Source organism: Ambystoma mexicanum, chromosome 10, assembly GCF_040938575.1.
Source record: "Ambystoma mexicanum isolate Mex_15411 chromosome 10, UKY_AmexF1_1, whole genome shotgun sequence".
NCBI classification, from domain to species: domain Eukaryota; kingdom Metazoa; phylum Chordata; class Amphibia; order Caudata; family Ambystomatidae; genus Ambystoma; species Ambystoma mexicanum.
In genome coordinates, this window is record NC_090932.1 from 266,649,587 (window position 1) to 266,666,371 (window position 16,785).

Genomic DNA, 16,785 nt, shown 5'->3' on the forward strand with positions numbered 1-16,785 from the left:
TGTCTTGTTGTTTTCCTTACAAACTGCCCTGTATAGGCTTGCTGGGGAGTGTACTGATGCACGGATGTATGTGTGGTCCTATTTGGTATGTTTTTTTCCCTAATCACCCGTGATCCTATGCAATTATGAAACCTGTACCCTCTACCCGGTGTTCCTGCTTCCCGTGCCTATCCAAGCAACGTTCCCTGACCCTCTTTCCCCACTGGGGTTGCGGATGCCTGTGTAAGCCCCGAACTTGCAGGCGCCAAAACCCTAGAGGGGGTGGTTGGTTCGTACCACTCCTGAGCCTGGACTACAGAAGGCCATGACAATGATGTCCAAGTTTGTTTGGATTGTGTATGTGTTCATGCAGGTTGTACATTTTCGTGCATTCCCTAGTTTCATGTGTCATTCCTCCTCCCCTCACCTGCCACTCATTCCAGTCATCCAGTGTGTCTACACCTGTCCCGACTGCATATCCCTGAACCTCATTCCCCACCATGATCTCAGGGGCCTGTGTGAGTTTGACCTTGCAGGCACCCGGGACATGGTGTGGGTGGTTGTTTCATGAGACTCCCGTGCCTGTACAGGGGACCTGTGACAGTACACATCCATTCATGGTGCATCATCCTATGTCATGTACCACACATGTCTCACATCCTGTCGTGACATTGTTCTGCTGTGCTACCTTGGTTGTTGCATCATTGTGGTAGTACTTGGCGTTTGTGAGGTACTGCTACTTCAAGTCATCTACTGGAGGGTGTTTGGGTTCGTTTTCATGCCTTGGATTTTGTGATTTTGGAAAGGAGTGTGGATTCTGAGGGTTCAGGCATCTTTTTACACACAAGGTGGGAGATGGACACGAAGGGTAAAGGTGATCCTGTGGCCAGGTGGAAATGAGGGTTGGAGGCTCCATGACCCAGGTGCAGTTGTTCAGTGGGTCATGGTCATTTGCGCGGGAGGGGGGGTTGTTGTTGATAGTTGCATTGCCCTGCAGTGTGATGGGAACTCTGACATTGTAATGTTGTTGTCCTATGTACATGTTGTGTTCTGCTGATCAATGCCTGTTCATGTGTTGTGTTTTCCTTTCAGGTGCGAGGGGATAGTTGTGGTTTGACATGCTGGGGTGTACACATGGTGGATGTTCACATGTGATGTGTAGGGAACACTGATGGTCACTTGAGTGCACATGCATATGTGGAGTGCATGTCCCTGCAGAACCACACACTTGCACTCGGATGCACTCCATGTACTCCGACCCTTGCATATCCACGTGTACACTGTTTGCCTTCTGGTGCCCACTGTGTCCCGGCAGCACATGTTCTGTGACCGATTATGGTTCCAGTACATGCCTAATTTGATGTTTGATGTAGTCTGTCACTTAGATGTGATGCTCAGGGTGTGCATCACACGCAATGGCTGTTCACTGTGCTGTGCGCTGAGCAGTGTGATGCAGGAGTGGGACACTGCACACATGAGCTGCAGTGTTGATTTTGCAATGCATAATGTGCATATAGACAGGCATTCATTGTGATGTTACGTCTACGACTGTTGCAATGCATTTGGAAACGACTTATTTTGTGTGGGACATTTTGTTGGTCTGTCATTTCATCTGATTCCGGGTCAGGTATCATTGTCCGATGCCACTGTACATTTAGGACATGGCAATGTGTACCTTATTGTTACTGCGTCAGTGTATGGGTATTGCTTGCCATGTCATGTTGATGTTTGGGAGGGTTTGACTGACATGACAGTGATGGCCATGGCCTGTTTTGCAGGTGTGTGTGATGCACACCTTGCATGTCCAGGTCATCCGCTTCTCAGAGCAACTAGCTGGGGGTAGGTTTCTCTCCGCAGCAGGGCCCTCCCCCTGGAACAGACTTCCTGCCTGACTTGAACTTGAGGGGAACCATCTCCAGTTCTGGAAGCACCTCAAGACCTTCCTCTTTGCTTCTGCTTACTATCTGCCTCTCCCTTGCAGAATTCTTCACTGGAACTGCACAGGAGCTGCTACTGGGACACTCTCACCAACCTCGGTCCCTGGCCCAGCCACTGTCCACTTGCACTGCCACCCTGGCAACTCCTGCACTGCAGTACTGTCTCTCTATCCCTACAGCCCTCCCTTCCCAGCACTTGTCTGCACTTACCTTTGCAGTTGCCACCAGGCGACCTATGTATTATTTTTTTGGCATACTTCCCCTGTACTGGACTCCCCCCCACCCTTCCCCTTGCACTTTTCCCTTCCCCCTACCCCTGCACTTGCACAATCTCAATGACACCTGGCCTAGTAGTACCGTTCTCTGTGTTCCCTTGTCCCCCCCCCCCTGCCTCATTGCGCCTTGGAATACTTGTGTATGGCCCATGTCATGTCACATGTCATATGTGTGCATTTTGGTTGCACAGGATAGCTTGTGTTTAAGTAGCTAGGGATGCAGACGATGTGGCACTTCCATGGCAACTATCTCAGGGTGGTAGGGTTGTGACAGTTGACTGTCACTTTGTCATCATCGATTGTCACCAGGCCTGTGTGCACTCCGCAGGGGTGGGAGTTTAGGTGAAAAATGTGGTCACAAGCTGGGTCCGGGCTTCCTCGCCACGTGCCCTGTCCCCTCCCATGGGCAGCGCCTGTGCCTGTGGTTGGGGATGTGGGGGCACCACCATGTCCACCGGGACGCCCTGCCGTGTTGCAACATTGTGCAGGACACATGCTGCCACAATGATCCTGCACACTACTGGTGGTGCATAGAGTAGTTGCCCACCAGAGCGGTCAAGGGAGCGGAAACGTGACTTGAGCACTCCGAATGTGCGCTCCACTATGCCCCTGGTTGCAATATGGGCGGCGTTGTATCTTACCTGGGGTGGTGTGGTGGGGTTCCGGATTGGCGTCATCATGTGGTTGCTCAGAGGGTAGGCACTGTCCCCTGGGGAGGTGATAATAATTGAGATTATTAGGGTTGGGATATTTGTCTGTGTGTGACTTGCATGCATGTGCAAGGGCATTTGTACTGACCTAGGAGCCATGTGTCGCCATGCTGCCCAGCTTCCAGGGCCCGGCTCAGGGCGGACATTCTGTATATGAAACTGTCATGGGTGGAGCCAGGGTAGTTTGCATAGACAGAGGTGATGATTCCCTTTGCATCGCATACCACCTGTACATTGATGGAATGCCAGTGCTTGCGGTTTCGGTAGATGTGCTCAGTGGCCCTAGGTGGACGTAGGGCCACATGGGTGCAATCTATGGCACCGAGCACTTTGGGGAAGTGTGCCACCCTGAAAAAATCCAGGACAACGGCCTGCCTTTCTGCGGGTGTTCTGGGCATGTATATGTGCCTGCGGACTGAGGGGCGCGCTGTCATGATTGCCAGTACCTGGTGAAGGCAGCATGACTGCGTGGCCTTTGAGACCCCCCCCCGACTATGGCAGTGGTCCGCTGAAACGACCCAGTGGCCAAAAAATGCAAGACATTGAGCAGCTTCTCCAAGGGGCTCAATGCTTGGGAGCAAAGGGTGGGGGATGTGAGGTCATCTTCCCACTCCCTGACCAGGTCTAGGATGATATGGGGTGGAAACCTATACCTGCCGTAGACCTGGTCGTCAGGCATCCCAAAAAGGCTTGTCCGTGGTGCAAAAATGCATGCCCTGGCTATTCTCCTCCTCCTGCGGTGTCCCACAATCAGTGCAGCAACAAATGGGGCATTCATCGTCGCTGTATATACGCGTTTGTTGTTTGCGCGCACTTTTATGCTGTGCGCGGGTGCGGGACGCCTCCGTGTGGGCGGACTCGTTGGTTTCCCGTTTTCGGGTGTCATCGCGTGTGATCGGAGGGGAGCGAGCGTACACGCGATTGGCCTGGGTACGTGTGTTTCGGGGTGCGCGGGTAGTTCCACACGCCATTGGCCTGGGTACGTGTGTATCGGGGTGCGCGGGTAGTTCCACACGCCATTGGCCTGGGTACTTGTGTTTCGGGGTGCGCGGGTAGTTCCACACGCCATTGGCCTGGGTACGTGTGTTCCGGGGTGCCGTGAACTTTCACACGCGATTGGTTGAAATCCACGTGTGTTCTGTCATCACGTGCAATGAGGGATACTCCCTCGCACGTCACGTCACAGACGCGCTCACGCGCTGAGGCCTTTGGTCCAATGAAAATGCGTATGCGTGCAGACGCGCTTACGCGCTAAGGGCCTTTCCTCGAATTACACGCTGACGTGCAGAATTTTCACGTGCCAAATCACTCCGTATCAAGCTGGCCACGCGTAAGCACACGGAAGACCACGCTCCTGCCCAGAAGGCCGAACTACTGCCCCCCAGAGCCCCGAGCACGCTCCCACCTGCCATCTGCTGCTGCCTGACTGCCTGCTGCCCACGTGCCCTGCCATTTGCTGCCTGCACATCAGCCAGGGGTGCTGTTGGTGTGACCACCCCTGCTGGAACCAAAGACTCCCGACTGGGATTCCATCGCTCCACAGCCCAGCCCCAGGATCCAGTTGCCCACCCACTCCTGCCTCTGGGGTTGTCATGTCGGGGCAAACTCCATCTGTGACCACTGACAACCCCCGGCCAGAGAGGCAGAGGGGCACCAGCTTCAGTGCCACCGAAGTTGGTGTCCTGGTGGAGCAAGTCCTGGGGAAGTATGATGCCCTCTTCGGAAGTTCCCGCGCCGACAAGGAAGGACGGATTTGGATCTGGACTGACATCGTGACTGCCATCAACGCGGAGGGGGTGGCAGTCCGCGACTTCCAACATGTCAAGAAGCGCTGGGAGGACTTCAGGTCCAGGACCCTGAACAAGGCCCGGCACCTCTTGAAGGTAGCGGATGCCAAGGGGCGCGGGGGCCACTTGTCGGAGGAACAGATGAGGGTCCTGGAACACATATCCCCAGCGCTACACATCCAGGTCCTTGAGAGGCAGACCCGTCTGGAGTCGAGCGGTGAGTGTACATGCATCCTGATTGTGAGCAGTGCGTGTGGTGATTGTTCAGTAGTGTGCAGGTTGCACATCTGTTTGTATGGGGTCGAGTATGGGTGCAGGTGTACAGGGCCGTGGGGCTGACACATGCGAGGGCTGTAATGTGTGAGACATGGATGGTGCCTGTGTGTGTGGGCTTGCATGCCAAATGCAGTTGTGTGGGCACACAAGTTTGTATGAATGTGTATGTGAGTAGACATGTCCGTGATGTCACGCATGTATGTTGTTTTCAGCTGCATGTATCAGCGCTGTGTACATGTGCATGTGTGTGTATTTGACAAGGGTGCAACAGTGATGCAACATGGATGCATGTGACAGCGGTATGTGGAAGCCTGATGGGCAGATGTGACATGGATGCCCGTCTGAACACTGCGACACTTGCCAGAGGTGTACACATGCATGCAAGTGTGGTGGTGTGTGTACATGTGTGGTGCACTTCCTGTGTTGCATGTGATGTCTGGCTCACCTTTGGCTGCTCATGCTGTTGTATGTGTATGGATGGTGTTGGCAGTTGCGATATGGCTGTGGTATGGCTCGTGTGTGCGAGTTGTAATGACATGTGTGTTGGGGATCGTGATGACATGTCTGAGGTTTGCCAATGCCACTCATGTACAACTGTCATGTGTGTATGTGTCCATTGTACATTGCCCTGATGCGTGTGTTTTGTTTTTCCCTGTCTGCAGCGTCAACTGATGAAGAGGGCGGAGAAGGTGCTGTGGAACACAGCAGCGGGGATCCCACCGCCAGCCGGAGACGCAAGGCCCGGCTCCCCTCCCATGTTGTCATCTCGTTGGGGAGTGAGGAGTCCGGTGCCGCGTCCCAGGCCGCAGCTGCCGGGGGGAGGTCCAAGAGGCGGAGGTTGCAGTTGGACTCCTCGGCAGCAGAAGGGGCAGCTGGGACCCCACAGGGCCCAACGGGGGAAGATGGCACAGAGTCATCCAGGTTGGTGGGGGGTTTGGTGGAGGAGGAGGCCGTGCAAGCACCAGAGACGGGGTCTGGGGGTGGGGATCCCACTGGTGCTAGTGGTGCAGTGCAGGACCAGGGACAGGAGGCAGCACAGGCCGCCGCGGAGGTGCCTGTGTGCAATCCTGTCCCTGATCCTGTCCCTGCATCATCTTGCACCAGCAGGGATGCCTATGTCCAGACCAGTTTTCAGGCAGGGGATGAGCTGATGTCAACTGGCCTTCCTCTGCCTGTGGACGTGGCTATCCAGGCCCGGGTTGAGCCTGTCCTGGCTGGTGTGGCGTTGCGTCAACGGGCCATGCGAGGTGACCTGCAGTCTTTTCATGAAGAGACTGCACGTCATCTCGAATGGCTCGTTGACCACGTCAGCCTGCTGGGACAGGTCACCCAGGCCGGATTCCTCCGTCTGATGGGGCTTGCCACGACCCCCTCCTCAGCTGGACCCCCTACGCGCCAGTCGTACTCTGTGCCATCTTCCCACCCATCAGTCACCTGGGTGCCCTGTGGAGCTGCCTCTGACGGTGCGGCCAGGCTGGTGGAGGAGGCATCCCTGCCACAGTCGGGAGTCGGACGTCCAGCAGGGGTGGCCACGTCAACGACTGCACCCCAGCCGGCGGAGGATGTGCAGGCAGCAGGAGGCAGTGCAGGGGCAGAGGCACAGCAGCAGCAGCACCATGGTGGGAGCCATGAAGGCTCGGGGCCTTCGACATCGGAGGGGCAGGCATCGGCCGGAGGGCAGGAGGACCCAGGACAAAAAGTGTCTTCCGTGTGGCAGCGGTTGGGCCACGCCATAGATGCGGAGCGGCAGCGGGCGGAAGAGGCACAGCTCTCAATGGTCAGGGCGGAGAACTCCATGCAGAGGGCCCTGAGGCGGGCCGAGTGCCTCGAGGCAATCCGCAGGGGTTTGGAGGTGGACACGTCGACGGCCCTGCGGACCCTCGGGGCCATGGAGGAGGACCGCCTCCGGGACATTGAGGAGGAGTTCGATGATGCCCTGGCCCGGCACATCCAGAAGTGAGCCGTGGAACTAGCCCGCTGCCCTTGTACATAGTTATGTAGGTAGTGTTAGGTTTCATTTTTGTTTTTGTTTCATTTGGACCTTTTGGACATTGGCCACATTTTTGTATATATTTTTTTTATTAGTTAGTGTAGTTAGATAGGTTTCCTTTATTTTGTTGGGATAATGGACCCTGGCTTCTTGCATTGTACATAGTTGTATACTTGTACATACTTTCTTTTTTAACATTCTCCATGGATCAATGGCTTTTATTTTTATTTCCCATTGGATTTTGTTTTGTGGACATTGACTTTGTACAACATTACTTTGGATTTCAATATTATTTTTTTTTTAAATTTTGAACGGACATGCTTCTTTTCATTTTTTTACATTCACATTTCTGTTTCTTCATTTTTGATTCTATTCATGTTTCCTTTAATACATTATTTTTTTGTTGAACTTCAATGTGTGGTATCTCATTGTTTTCATGCATTTCATGTTATGTGTTTTGAGATTCACTGACACCCATTGGGTGTATGTGAGGGACATTTGTTTGTTTCGGAACTTGCAATTGGTGTTCTGTGATGTAATTGCAAATTATGAGTGGGTGGATGCAATACTCGGGTGGGTGTTTTGCATTTGGGGGCTGACCATAGAGACCAGGGTTCTGGATTGTGATGACATGTTGGGTGGGGAACATGAGTTGGACATGGGTGGGGGCCTGGTGGAGGCTGCCCCTGCACTGCTGGGGGGTGGGGGTGCTGGGAGACATGGGTGGGGGCCTGGTGGAGGCTGCCCCTGCACTGCTGGGGGGTGGGGGTGCTGGGAGACATGGGTGGGGGCCTGGTGGAGGCTGCCCCTGGTGACTGGGGGGTGGGGGTGGTGGGAGACATGGGTGGGGGCCTGGTGGAGGCTGCCCCTGCACTGCTGTGGGGTGGGGGTGCTGGGAGACATGGGTTGGACATGGGTGGGGGCCTGCTGGCAGGTGCCCCACAGTGCTGGGGGGTGGGGGTGGTGGGAGACATGGGTGGGGGCCTGGTGGAGCCTGCCCCTGCACTGCTGTGGGGTGGGGGTGCTGGGAGACATGGGTTGGACATGGGTGGGGGCCTGCTGGCAGGTGCCCCACAGTGCTGGGGGGTGGGGGTGGTGGGAGACATGGGTGGGGGCCTGGTGGAGCCTGCCCCTGCACTGCTGGGGGGTGGGGGTGCTGGGAGACATGGGTTGGACATGGGTGGGGGCCTGCTGGCAGGTGCCCCACAGTGCTGGGGGGTGGGGGTGGTGGGAGACATGGGTGGGGGCCTGGTGGAGCCTGCCCCTGCACTGCTGGGGGGTGGGGGTGCTGGGAGACATGGGTTGGACATGGGTGGGGGCCTGCTGGCAGGTGCCCCACAGTGCTGGGGGGTGGGGGTGCTGGGAGACATGGGTGGGGGCCTGGTGGAGGCTGCCCCTGCACTGCTGGGGGGTGGGGGTGGTGGGAGACATGGGTGGGGGCCTGGTGGAGGCTGCCCCTGCACTGCTGGGGGGTGGGGGTGCTGGGAGACATGGGTTGGACATGGGTGGGGGCCTGCTGGCAGGTGCCCCACAGTGCTGGGGGGTGGGGGTGGTGGGAGACATGAGTGGGGGCCTGGTGGAGGCTGCCCCTGCACTGCTGGGGGGTGGGGGTGCTGGGAGACATGGGTTGGACATGGGTGGGGGCCTGGTGGAGGCTGCCCCTGCACTGCTGGGGGGTGGGGGTGCTGGGAGACATGGGTGGGGGCCTGGTGGAGCCTTCCCCTGGTGACTGGGGGGGTGGGGGTGCTGGGAGACATGGGTGGGGGCCTGGTGGAGGCTGCCCCTGCACTGCTGGGGGGTGGGGGTGCTGGGAGACATGGGTTGGACATGGGTGGGGGCCTGGTGGAGGCTGCCCCTGCACTGCTGGGGGGTGGGGGTGGTGGGAGACATGGGTGGGGGCCTGGTGGAGGCTGCCCCTGCACTGCTGGGGGGTGGGGGTGGTGGGAGACATGGGTGGGTGCCTGGTGGAGGCTGCCCCTGGTGACTGGGGGGTGGGGGTGGTGGGAGACATGGGTGGGGGCCTGGTGGAGGCTGCCCCTGCACTGCTGGGGGGTGGGGGTGCTGGGAGACATGGGTGGGGGCCTGGTGGAGGCTGCCCCTGGTGACTGGGGGTGGTGGGAGACATGGGTGGGGGCCTGGTGGAGGCTGCCCCTGCACTGCTGGGGGGTGGGGGTGCTGGGAGACATGGGTGGGGGCCTGGTGGAGGCTGCCCCTGGTGACTGGGGGGTGGGGGTGCTGGGAGACATGGGTGGGGGCCTGGTGGAGGCTGCCCCTGCACTGCTGGGGGGTGGGGGTGGTGGGAGACATGGGTGGGGGCCTGGTGGAGGCTGCCCCTGCACTGCTGGGGGGTGGGGGTGCTGGGAGACATGGGTGGGGGCCTGGTGGAGGCTGCCCCTGGTGACTGGGGGGTGGGGGTGGTGGGAGACATGGGTGGGGGCCTGGTGGAGGCTGCCCCTGCACTGCTGTGGGGTGGGGGTGCTGGGAGACATGGGTTGGACATGGGTGGGGGCCTGCTGGCAGGTGTCCCACAGTGCTGGGGGGTGGGGGTGGTGGGAGACATGGGTGGGGGCCTGGTGGAGGCTGCCCCTGCACTGCTGGGGGGTGGGGGTGCTGGGAGACATGGGTTGGACATGGGTGGGGGCCTGCTGGCAGGTGCCCCACAGTGCTGGGGGGTGGGGGTGGTGGGAGACATGGGTGGGGGCCTGGTGGAGGCTGCCCCTGCACTGCTGGGGGGTGGGGGTGCTGGGAGACATGGGTTGGACATGGGTGGGGGCCTGCTGGCAGGTGCCCCACAGTGCTGGGTGGTGGGGGTGGTGGGAGACATGGGTGGGGGCCTGGTGGAGGCTGCCCCTGGTGACTGGGGGGTGGGGGTGCTGGGAGACATGGGTGGGGGCCTGGTGGAGGCTGCCCCTGCACTGCTGGGGGGTGGGGGTGGTGGGAGACATGGGTGGGGGCCTGGTGGAGGCTGCCCCTGCCACGCTGGGGGGTGGGGGTGCTGGGAGACATGGGTTGGACATGGGTGGGGGCCTGCTGGCAGGTGCCCCACAGTGCTGGGGGGTGGGGGTGCTGGGAGACATGGGTGGGGGCCAGGTGGAGGCTGCCCCTGGTGGCTGGGGGTGCAAGGGGACATGCGTTGGTGGGCAGTAGTGCTAGTTGATATGTGGGTTGGCTGGTGGGCATGGCCAAGGTGGATGGGGTGCCTGCAGGACATGTGCTGGGTAGGCCCCTGTGGTGTGAGCCACCTGCAGGGGCCGTGGAGGGTGTAGAGGGTACACCTGGGAGGACCCACACATGCAATTCACGTGTGCTGCTCCCCGCGCACCCCTGTAATACACATACCCTGATAATATCGCGTGTGTAACTTCCCGCGCACCCCCGAAATACACGTACCCCGCTCAATCGCATATTTGACTTCCCGCGCACCCCCGAAATACACTTACCCCGCTCAATCGCGTGTGGAACTTCCCGCGCACCCCTGAAATCCACGTACCCGGCCAAATCGCGTGTGGAACTTCCCGCGCACCCCTGAAATCCACGTACCCGGCCAAATCGCGTGTGGAACTTCCCGCGCACCCCCGAAATACACGTACCCCGCTCATTCGCGTGTGTAACTTCCCGCGCACCCCCGGAATACACGTACCTCGCTCAATCGCATATTTGACTTCCCGCGCACCCCCGAAATACACGTACCACGCTCAATCGCGTGTGTAACTTCCCGCGCACCCCCGGAATACACGTACCTCGCTCAATCGCGTGTGTAACTTCCCGCGCACTCCCGGAATACACGTACCCCGCTCAATCGCGTGTGGAACTTCCCACGCACCCCTGAAATCCACGTACCCGGCCAAATCGCGTGTGGAACTTCCCGCGCACCCCTGAAATCCACGTACCCGGCCAAATCGCGTGTGTAACTTCCCGTGCACCCCCGAAATACACGTACCCCGCTCAATCGCATATTTGACTTCCCGCGCACCCCCGAAATACACGTACCCCGCTCAATCGCGTGTGTAACTTCCCGCGCACCCCCGGAATAAACGTACCCCGCTCAATCGCGTATTTAACTTCCTGCGGTGCCACTTTTTTGATGCGCTGGGACTCTACCGCCTGCATTCGTGTGGCGGCCGTGTTTCAGCTTGTGCGTGGCTTTGGCTGTGCGTGGCTTTGCCCTATTCCATTCCATGAATACGTGTGGTTCGAGTGCGTGTGGGCGTTCCCTCTGCTTCCGTGCAGTACATCCCCAGTTATGCACTTATTTTCGCGTGTTGTTCCCCATTCCGCGCGTTACGCCCCATGTCCCGCCCACTTTCTGGTGTGTGCGCTGAGGTTGTGCGCTTTCACTGTGCGCGTCGCGCACACCTTTCGCGATGTTGCAGTGACTTGTGCGCCATGCACGGGTTTGGCGCACATCCCGCGGTGAACACGCGCAGGGACTTCCATGAATCGCACGCGTGCGTGTGCGCCTGTTTTTTTCCGCTTGCGCATGCTTGCGCCTAGATTTTCGGCGCACGTTTGTTTCATGAATCGGCCCCTTAAGCTCTTCAACTATGAATCTTTTAGATTTGTTTTCTTGTTTTCAATTTAGCCCATTGATATTACATTGCCTTCAAGGAGAAAATCGCTGATTTAAAATATAAATTCAACATGTGTTGCTTCCTAAAACAGTGAATTTGGCTGCATCTTTCCACCTAGTATAGACAAGCGTTGCAAGACATTCACTAAATGTGTGTTCCAAACTAGCTTATGATATGCAATTTTCCTTGCAAGAGGGTCTCCAGAATGTGTACACTCGTTAAGACGAATCTTTAAGGTGTTGTTGCTAGATAGTTCTGCTGCTCTCTTCAAACGGGTGCCTGCTGAATAATTTGCTATCAAACATAATTGATTTCTTTTGTTTCTTACCTTATTGCAAAAGAAGCATTCATTTCTGTCGTACATTGGTATTTTTGATCTTGTAGTCTAGCTATGTTCTACTTTTTCCACTTCTTCTTGTCTGGAGATAGACGGCTTTGGCTCACAAAACTATTCACTATACAAGCTTTTGATTCGATCCATGTTTGCCTTATGAGTACATTGCTTGTAGCATTCCGAATACAATGATGCATTTTCATTTTTCAGTTCTTCAGGTGTTAAGTTGCCTAATTCTAGAATTATGTTCAAGTATTCATTATTGTTCCACTCGGCTCTATTGTTACTACAATCTAAAATCTTTTCATGAAATTTTGGATTAACCAGGGGAGATGTCTTTCTTTATTACCATAAGATACACAAGGAAAAGTCTGATATCCATTTATTTTTTTTTTGGCTGATGGTGAAAGTTCTACTTTTAAATGACTTTCATTATCTCGGCGTATCAAACTTTTGAAAAATGTGATTTTACTGGAAGAAAGAATCAAACTTCTTTCTTCAACTCTTTAAATAATTTTCAAATTGTCTTGCCAATTACCAGAACCTGTAACAAAATAGAAGGAAAAAAATGTTTGAAATCATGAAAAATATACACATTTTTTTGAAGACCTTCTTTGTTCACTTTTTATGCTGAATAAAAAAAGTCCTTATATGTGATACGATCACTCTGAAAGGAGATATAGATAACATTGTGATTCATAAATTGTAGCGTTGGCCATCTTTGATTAATGACGTCACTCAATCCCTCTGCCACAAATTCAGACAAAACACCTGGTCATACATGAGTATATTCGCCATTTATAATGCCCCACCAGTATTCATAACTTGCCTTCATTCAAATTCCCATGGAATTACATATGCCCCTCAGCAGCTAATACTTTTTCATGTACAGGTTGCCATTACTGCCTCTTTGAAACAAAACTTAAAAGGTGTGTCCTTCTCACCTTCGGTGTTTTTGTGGCTGTGTGACAATCAATGTGAGATTTTGTACTAATTTGAATCGAAAAATATCAAGGGCAATAATTGAGTTAATTGGAGAAGTGGGAAGATTGGCAGAGCTAGTGATAAACAGTAACCCTCAAAAGCAATGTACAGATTTAGCACCGTCACTACAATTTAGTACTGGTTCAAAGGGAAAGATATCATGTCATAAATCGTTCAAAGTCCTTCTTAAACCTTTGCCCAACAAAAGTCAGTGCAATACACACAATACACATAGGCTTGGCAGTATCTACTTATTTCCATGACCATATATAATAAAAATGTGAGCACAAAAAAGATCACTAAGAAAATTGCAAGCCCAATAAAACAAAATGCCTTGTCCTTAAGGAGAGTGGACAGAGCCTACAATGATTTCTTAAGGGAATCCAGAACAAAAATTCTCTGGCCATGCAACACTGGAGACTACAGCATCCCTTGTATGGTAAGAAGAACAGTTTTGGATGAACTCTGCCAGTATCTAGTGATCAAGTTAAACGGTATATAAAGGCGCCTGCTTGTCATTAGTCTGGAGGAGCCAGCCAAGGAAGACATAATTCTGTTCGGAATGGCAAAGTCTTCTGCCATTCCCCCCAATCCTCATCTTTGTACAGATTAAAGTGTGTTATGCTTGCAAGATAAAGTGTGATATTGATGAGTGTTATATTATATTATATTATACTTATGTTAATAAGTGTGATATTAAAGTGTGAGATTAAAGTGTGATATGCTTGCATGGCCTTTATTCCCTAGAGGGGTGTATTTAATCTGGTGTGAGTGTGAATATGGGTCCCCTTTATTTAAGGGGGTGCCCCAATATATTTACAAGTATGAACGACCTTTCAGTGGTGACCCCTTGACGTGACCCCAGTTTCACCCCTCTACTTTGCAAAGCCCAGGCCTAGTCACCAGGAAACGAGCCACGCCCTGCTACAGTGATTGGCACCCTTAATCAAAAACTCCATGTATGTTGAGCGACTTTAGTAGGAGCCATTTTAAAAGAAATCCTCTCTGCTCACTGAAGCAGGGTGTGGCTCCAGAATGACAGGCCATATTCGGTAATGGAGGAAACGTGAGTGAACAATGCCCATGTGAGTATACTCTTGCACGTGATAACAAAATGGGAACATGTATGTATGATATTATGGTGATGTGAATGGTGTTATGGTGATGTGAATGGTTTTATGGTGATGTGAATGGTATTATTGTAATGTGAATGATACTATGATGATGTGGAGGATGTACGAGGTCAATGGAATAGATGGAATAGGATTTGGTGATGTATTATGGCATAGGACTATTGGTGATGTAGTATGGTAAGAGGTGGGTTATGCACTGAAATTATCACGTATTTCTGTTTTTCTACTTTTTATAATGGAAAGGGAACCTCACCATATAAAAGACTGAGATGAAAGGGATCCCCAGTTTATGAGGACTGGGCGGTAAGGGATCCTCAGCCATAACAGGTTGAGAAGGTAGTACCACACATTATTCTTCTTATGACGATAAAAGCAATAGGTGGTATTACAAAGGATATAAGAAAAAACAGTAGTGGCTCAGTATAAGGAATGGGCCTGGATAGTAGTCAATTATTTTTTGTATATTTTCTCTTGCTGTCTTTTGTGGTTAAAAAGGAAGGAAGTTGGATGAGTCACGGTGTGTGTGTGGGTGAAATCAAAGTGAGAAAAAGTAAGGGGGTGGGGAAAAAAGTGGGTTGATCTGTATTTTTGAAGCACGTCCAGCATAGCATTAGGGTTTAAGTGAAGCATTAGGGACGCACACAACAGTATGGAGGAGTAAACTCCAATAAAACACCTGCATAGGGTTCTGCCACGGTATTGTGACAGAATAAATAAACAATTCATAGAAACAAAGGAAGGGGTGACTTCCTGCTCCTGGCCAGAGCAGGGCTCCCATAAGAAAAAACATGCTAGAAGAAAATGCCCATCTTTGTAGCAGCAAAATATGAAGTGAACAAGTCCCAAAAAAGAAAAGAGATTCTAGATCTCTGGCAATTAGTTGATGATATGGAGATTAGGAAGGTGAAAAAGAGATCCAATGTAAAGGGATATACCCCATAATGCCTAAGCCTGCAATAGTGTATAAAAAGCCAGTGTATAAGCCTCCAGAGGTAGAGAGAGTGTCAGAAGGATTATCAGGATTAGCAACTAGGGGGCGGGACTCAAGAGCTTTTGCACCTCCATTTAACCCATCCACAAGTTCTAATATGCCCGTAGCATTGATGTACAAGGAGGGTCCACAAGTAGACATAGACAATGAGTCAAGAGCATTGCAGGAAAGGTTGGTCAGGTTACAAGAACCTGAAGAAGTATCACCAGAAATAAGGGTACCGGTACAGAAAACAGGGGATTGGAAGTCAGGAAATGTTTTGTTTTGGTTTAACCCTGGTGCAACAAGAAAAGTTTGTGTTGAAAAGATTGATGAGCAGAGGGTATGGATTGTCCTCGGACAAGAAATAGAACAAGCAAGGGAAAATGGAGGGAATGATCAAGATGGTACAAATAATGATGTGGCAGGGCAAGAATGAGTTCAAGGAGAGGAGCTGGCGAGAAACCCGCCCCTGCCACAAGAGGCAGTGAGGAGGGACAGACCAAGAAATAGACCAGATTTAATCATGGTAGTTCATTATCAGAAGAATACTAAAGGGGTAGAGAACAAAACAGATATGCAGATGCCTCTTATACATAAAGGAGTAGGGATAACGCAGTAAGTGCCTTGGCCTCAAATGGACACAAACAATTTCATTAAAGCTCTCCCCCAGCCTATAGACGGAGCTAGTACAAGGATTTATGAATTTGAAAAACAAACAGCAGTGGTAGCCTTAGCAGTAGGAGACTTTAAGTGTTTACTGGTCACCATAGCTGGGGACCAGGCTGGGGACATTTGGGCAAGGGCTGTGGTAAGTCTTGCAGATAATGAACATGATGGAGCAGCCTTTAATGAGGTAAGGAAAAGGTATGGGATGCCCTACAAAGTATGTACCTAGATACCCCGATTTACATTCTGTTTGTTTGTTTGTTTGTTTATTTATTTGTAGGGCGCACCAAACCCAAAGGTAACTGGGCGCACATCATAGCAAGAATACTTAAAGCTTTGTTGACAGTATGGAAGTACAGAGAATACAGAAACTTGGTTACAAATGTCAAGCGATTCAGGTAGGAAGCATACACGTAAACATACAACTGCAAGCACAGTCTTAATGGTCATTAAGGCGTAACCAGGTGAGAGTGTTACGTCTGAAACTGTAAAAGGACTGATCCCTCCTGAGCTCAACTGGTAGTGCATTCCAATGCTGGGCCACTTTTACTGGGAAGCTGTTGCCTCCTGTTTTTTTAATTCTGAATCTAGGTATTTGAAGGCAGTAGGAATTGGATGTCCTAGAAGGTTGTACAGAGGTTTTCCTAAGTATTCTTTCCTTCAGGTATGGAGGGGCTGCGTTATTGAGACATTTGAAGGTTAATGACACAGTTTTAAAGAGGATCCTATCGCTAATTTTCAGCCAGTGATAGTTTCTCCTAGCATTGGATATGTGCTCTCTGATGGGGAGGTTCAGGGCCATTCTGAGCGCATTATTTTGCAGTATCTGTAGCTTGTTGGTGATGTATTTGTTGGCTCCTAGGTACGGTGCATTGCAGTAGTCCAATTTTGATAGCATGAGAGCATTGGCTCAGATAATGCAGCTTGCTAGTCAGAGGAAGGGTCTGCATGCTCTAATAAGTTTGCCTGTGTAAGCGGTGGATGATGCTAAGGAGTTAACCTGTTTTTTTAGAGTTAGCATAGAGTCCAGATTGAAGCCAAGTGTCCTCACTTCTTTGGCGACTGAAATTATGTTGCCGTCAATGTTGAAGGCGCTGTAGTTTGTGTCAGGTTTTTTAGGTTATTAGCCGAGCAAAGGATCAGGATCTCCGTTTTATCATCATTCAGGCA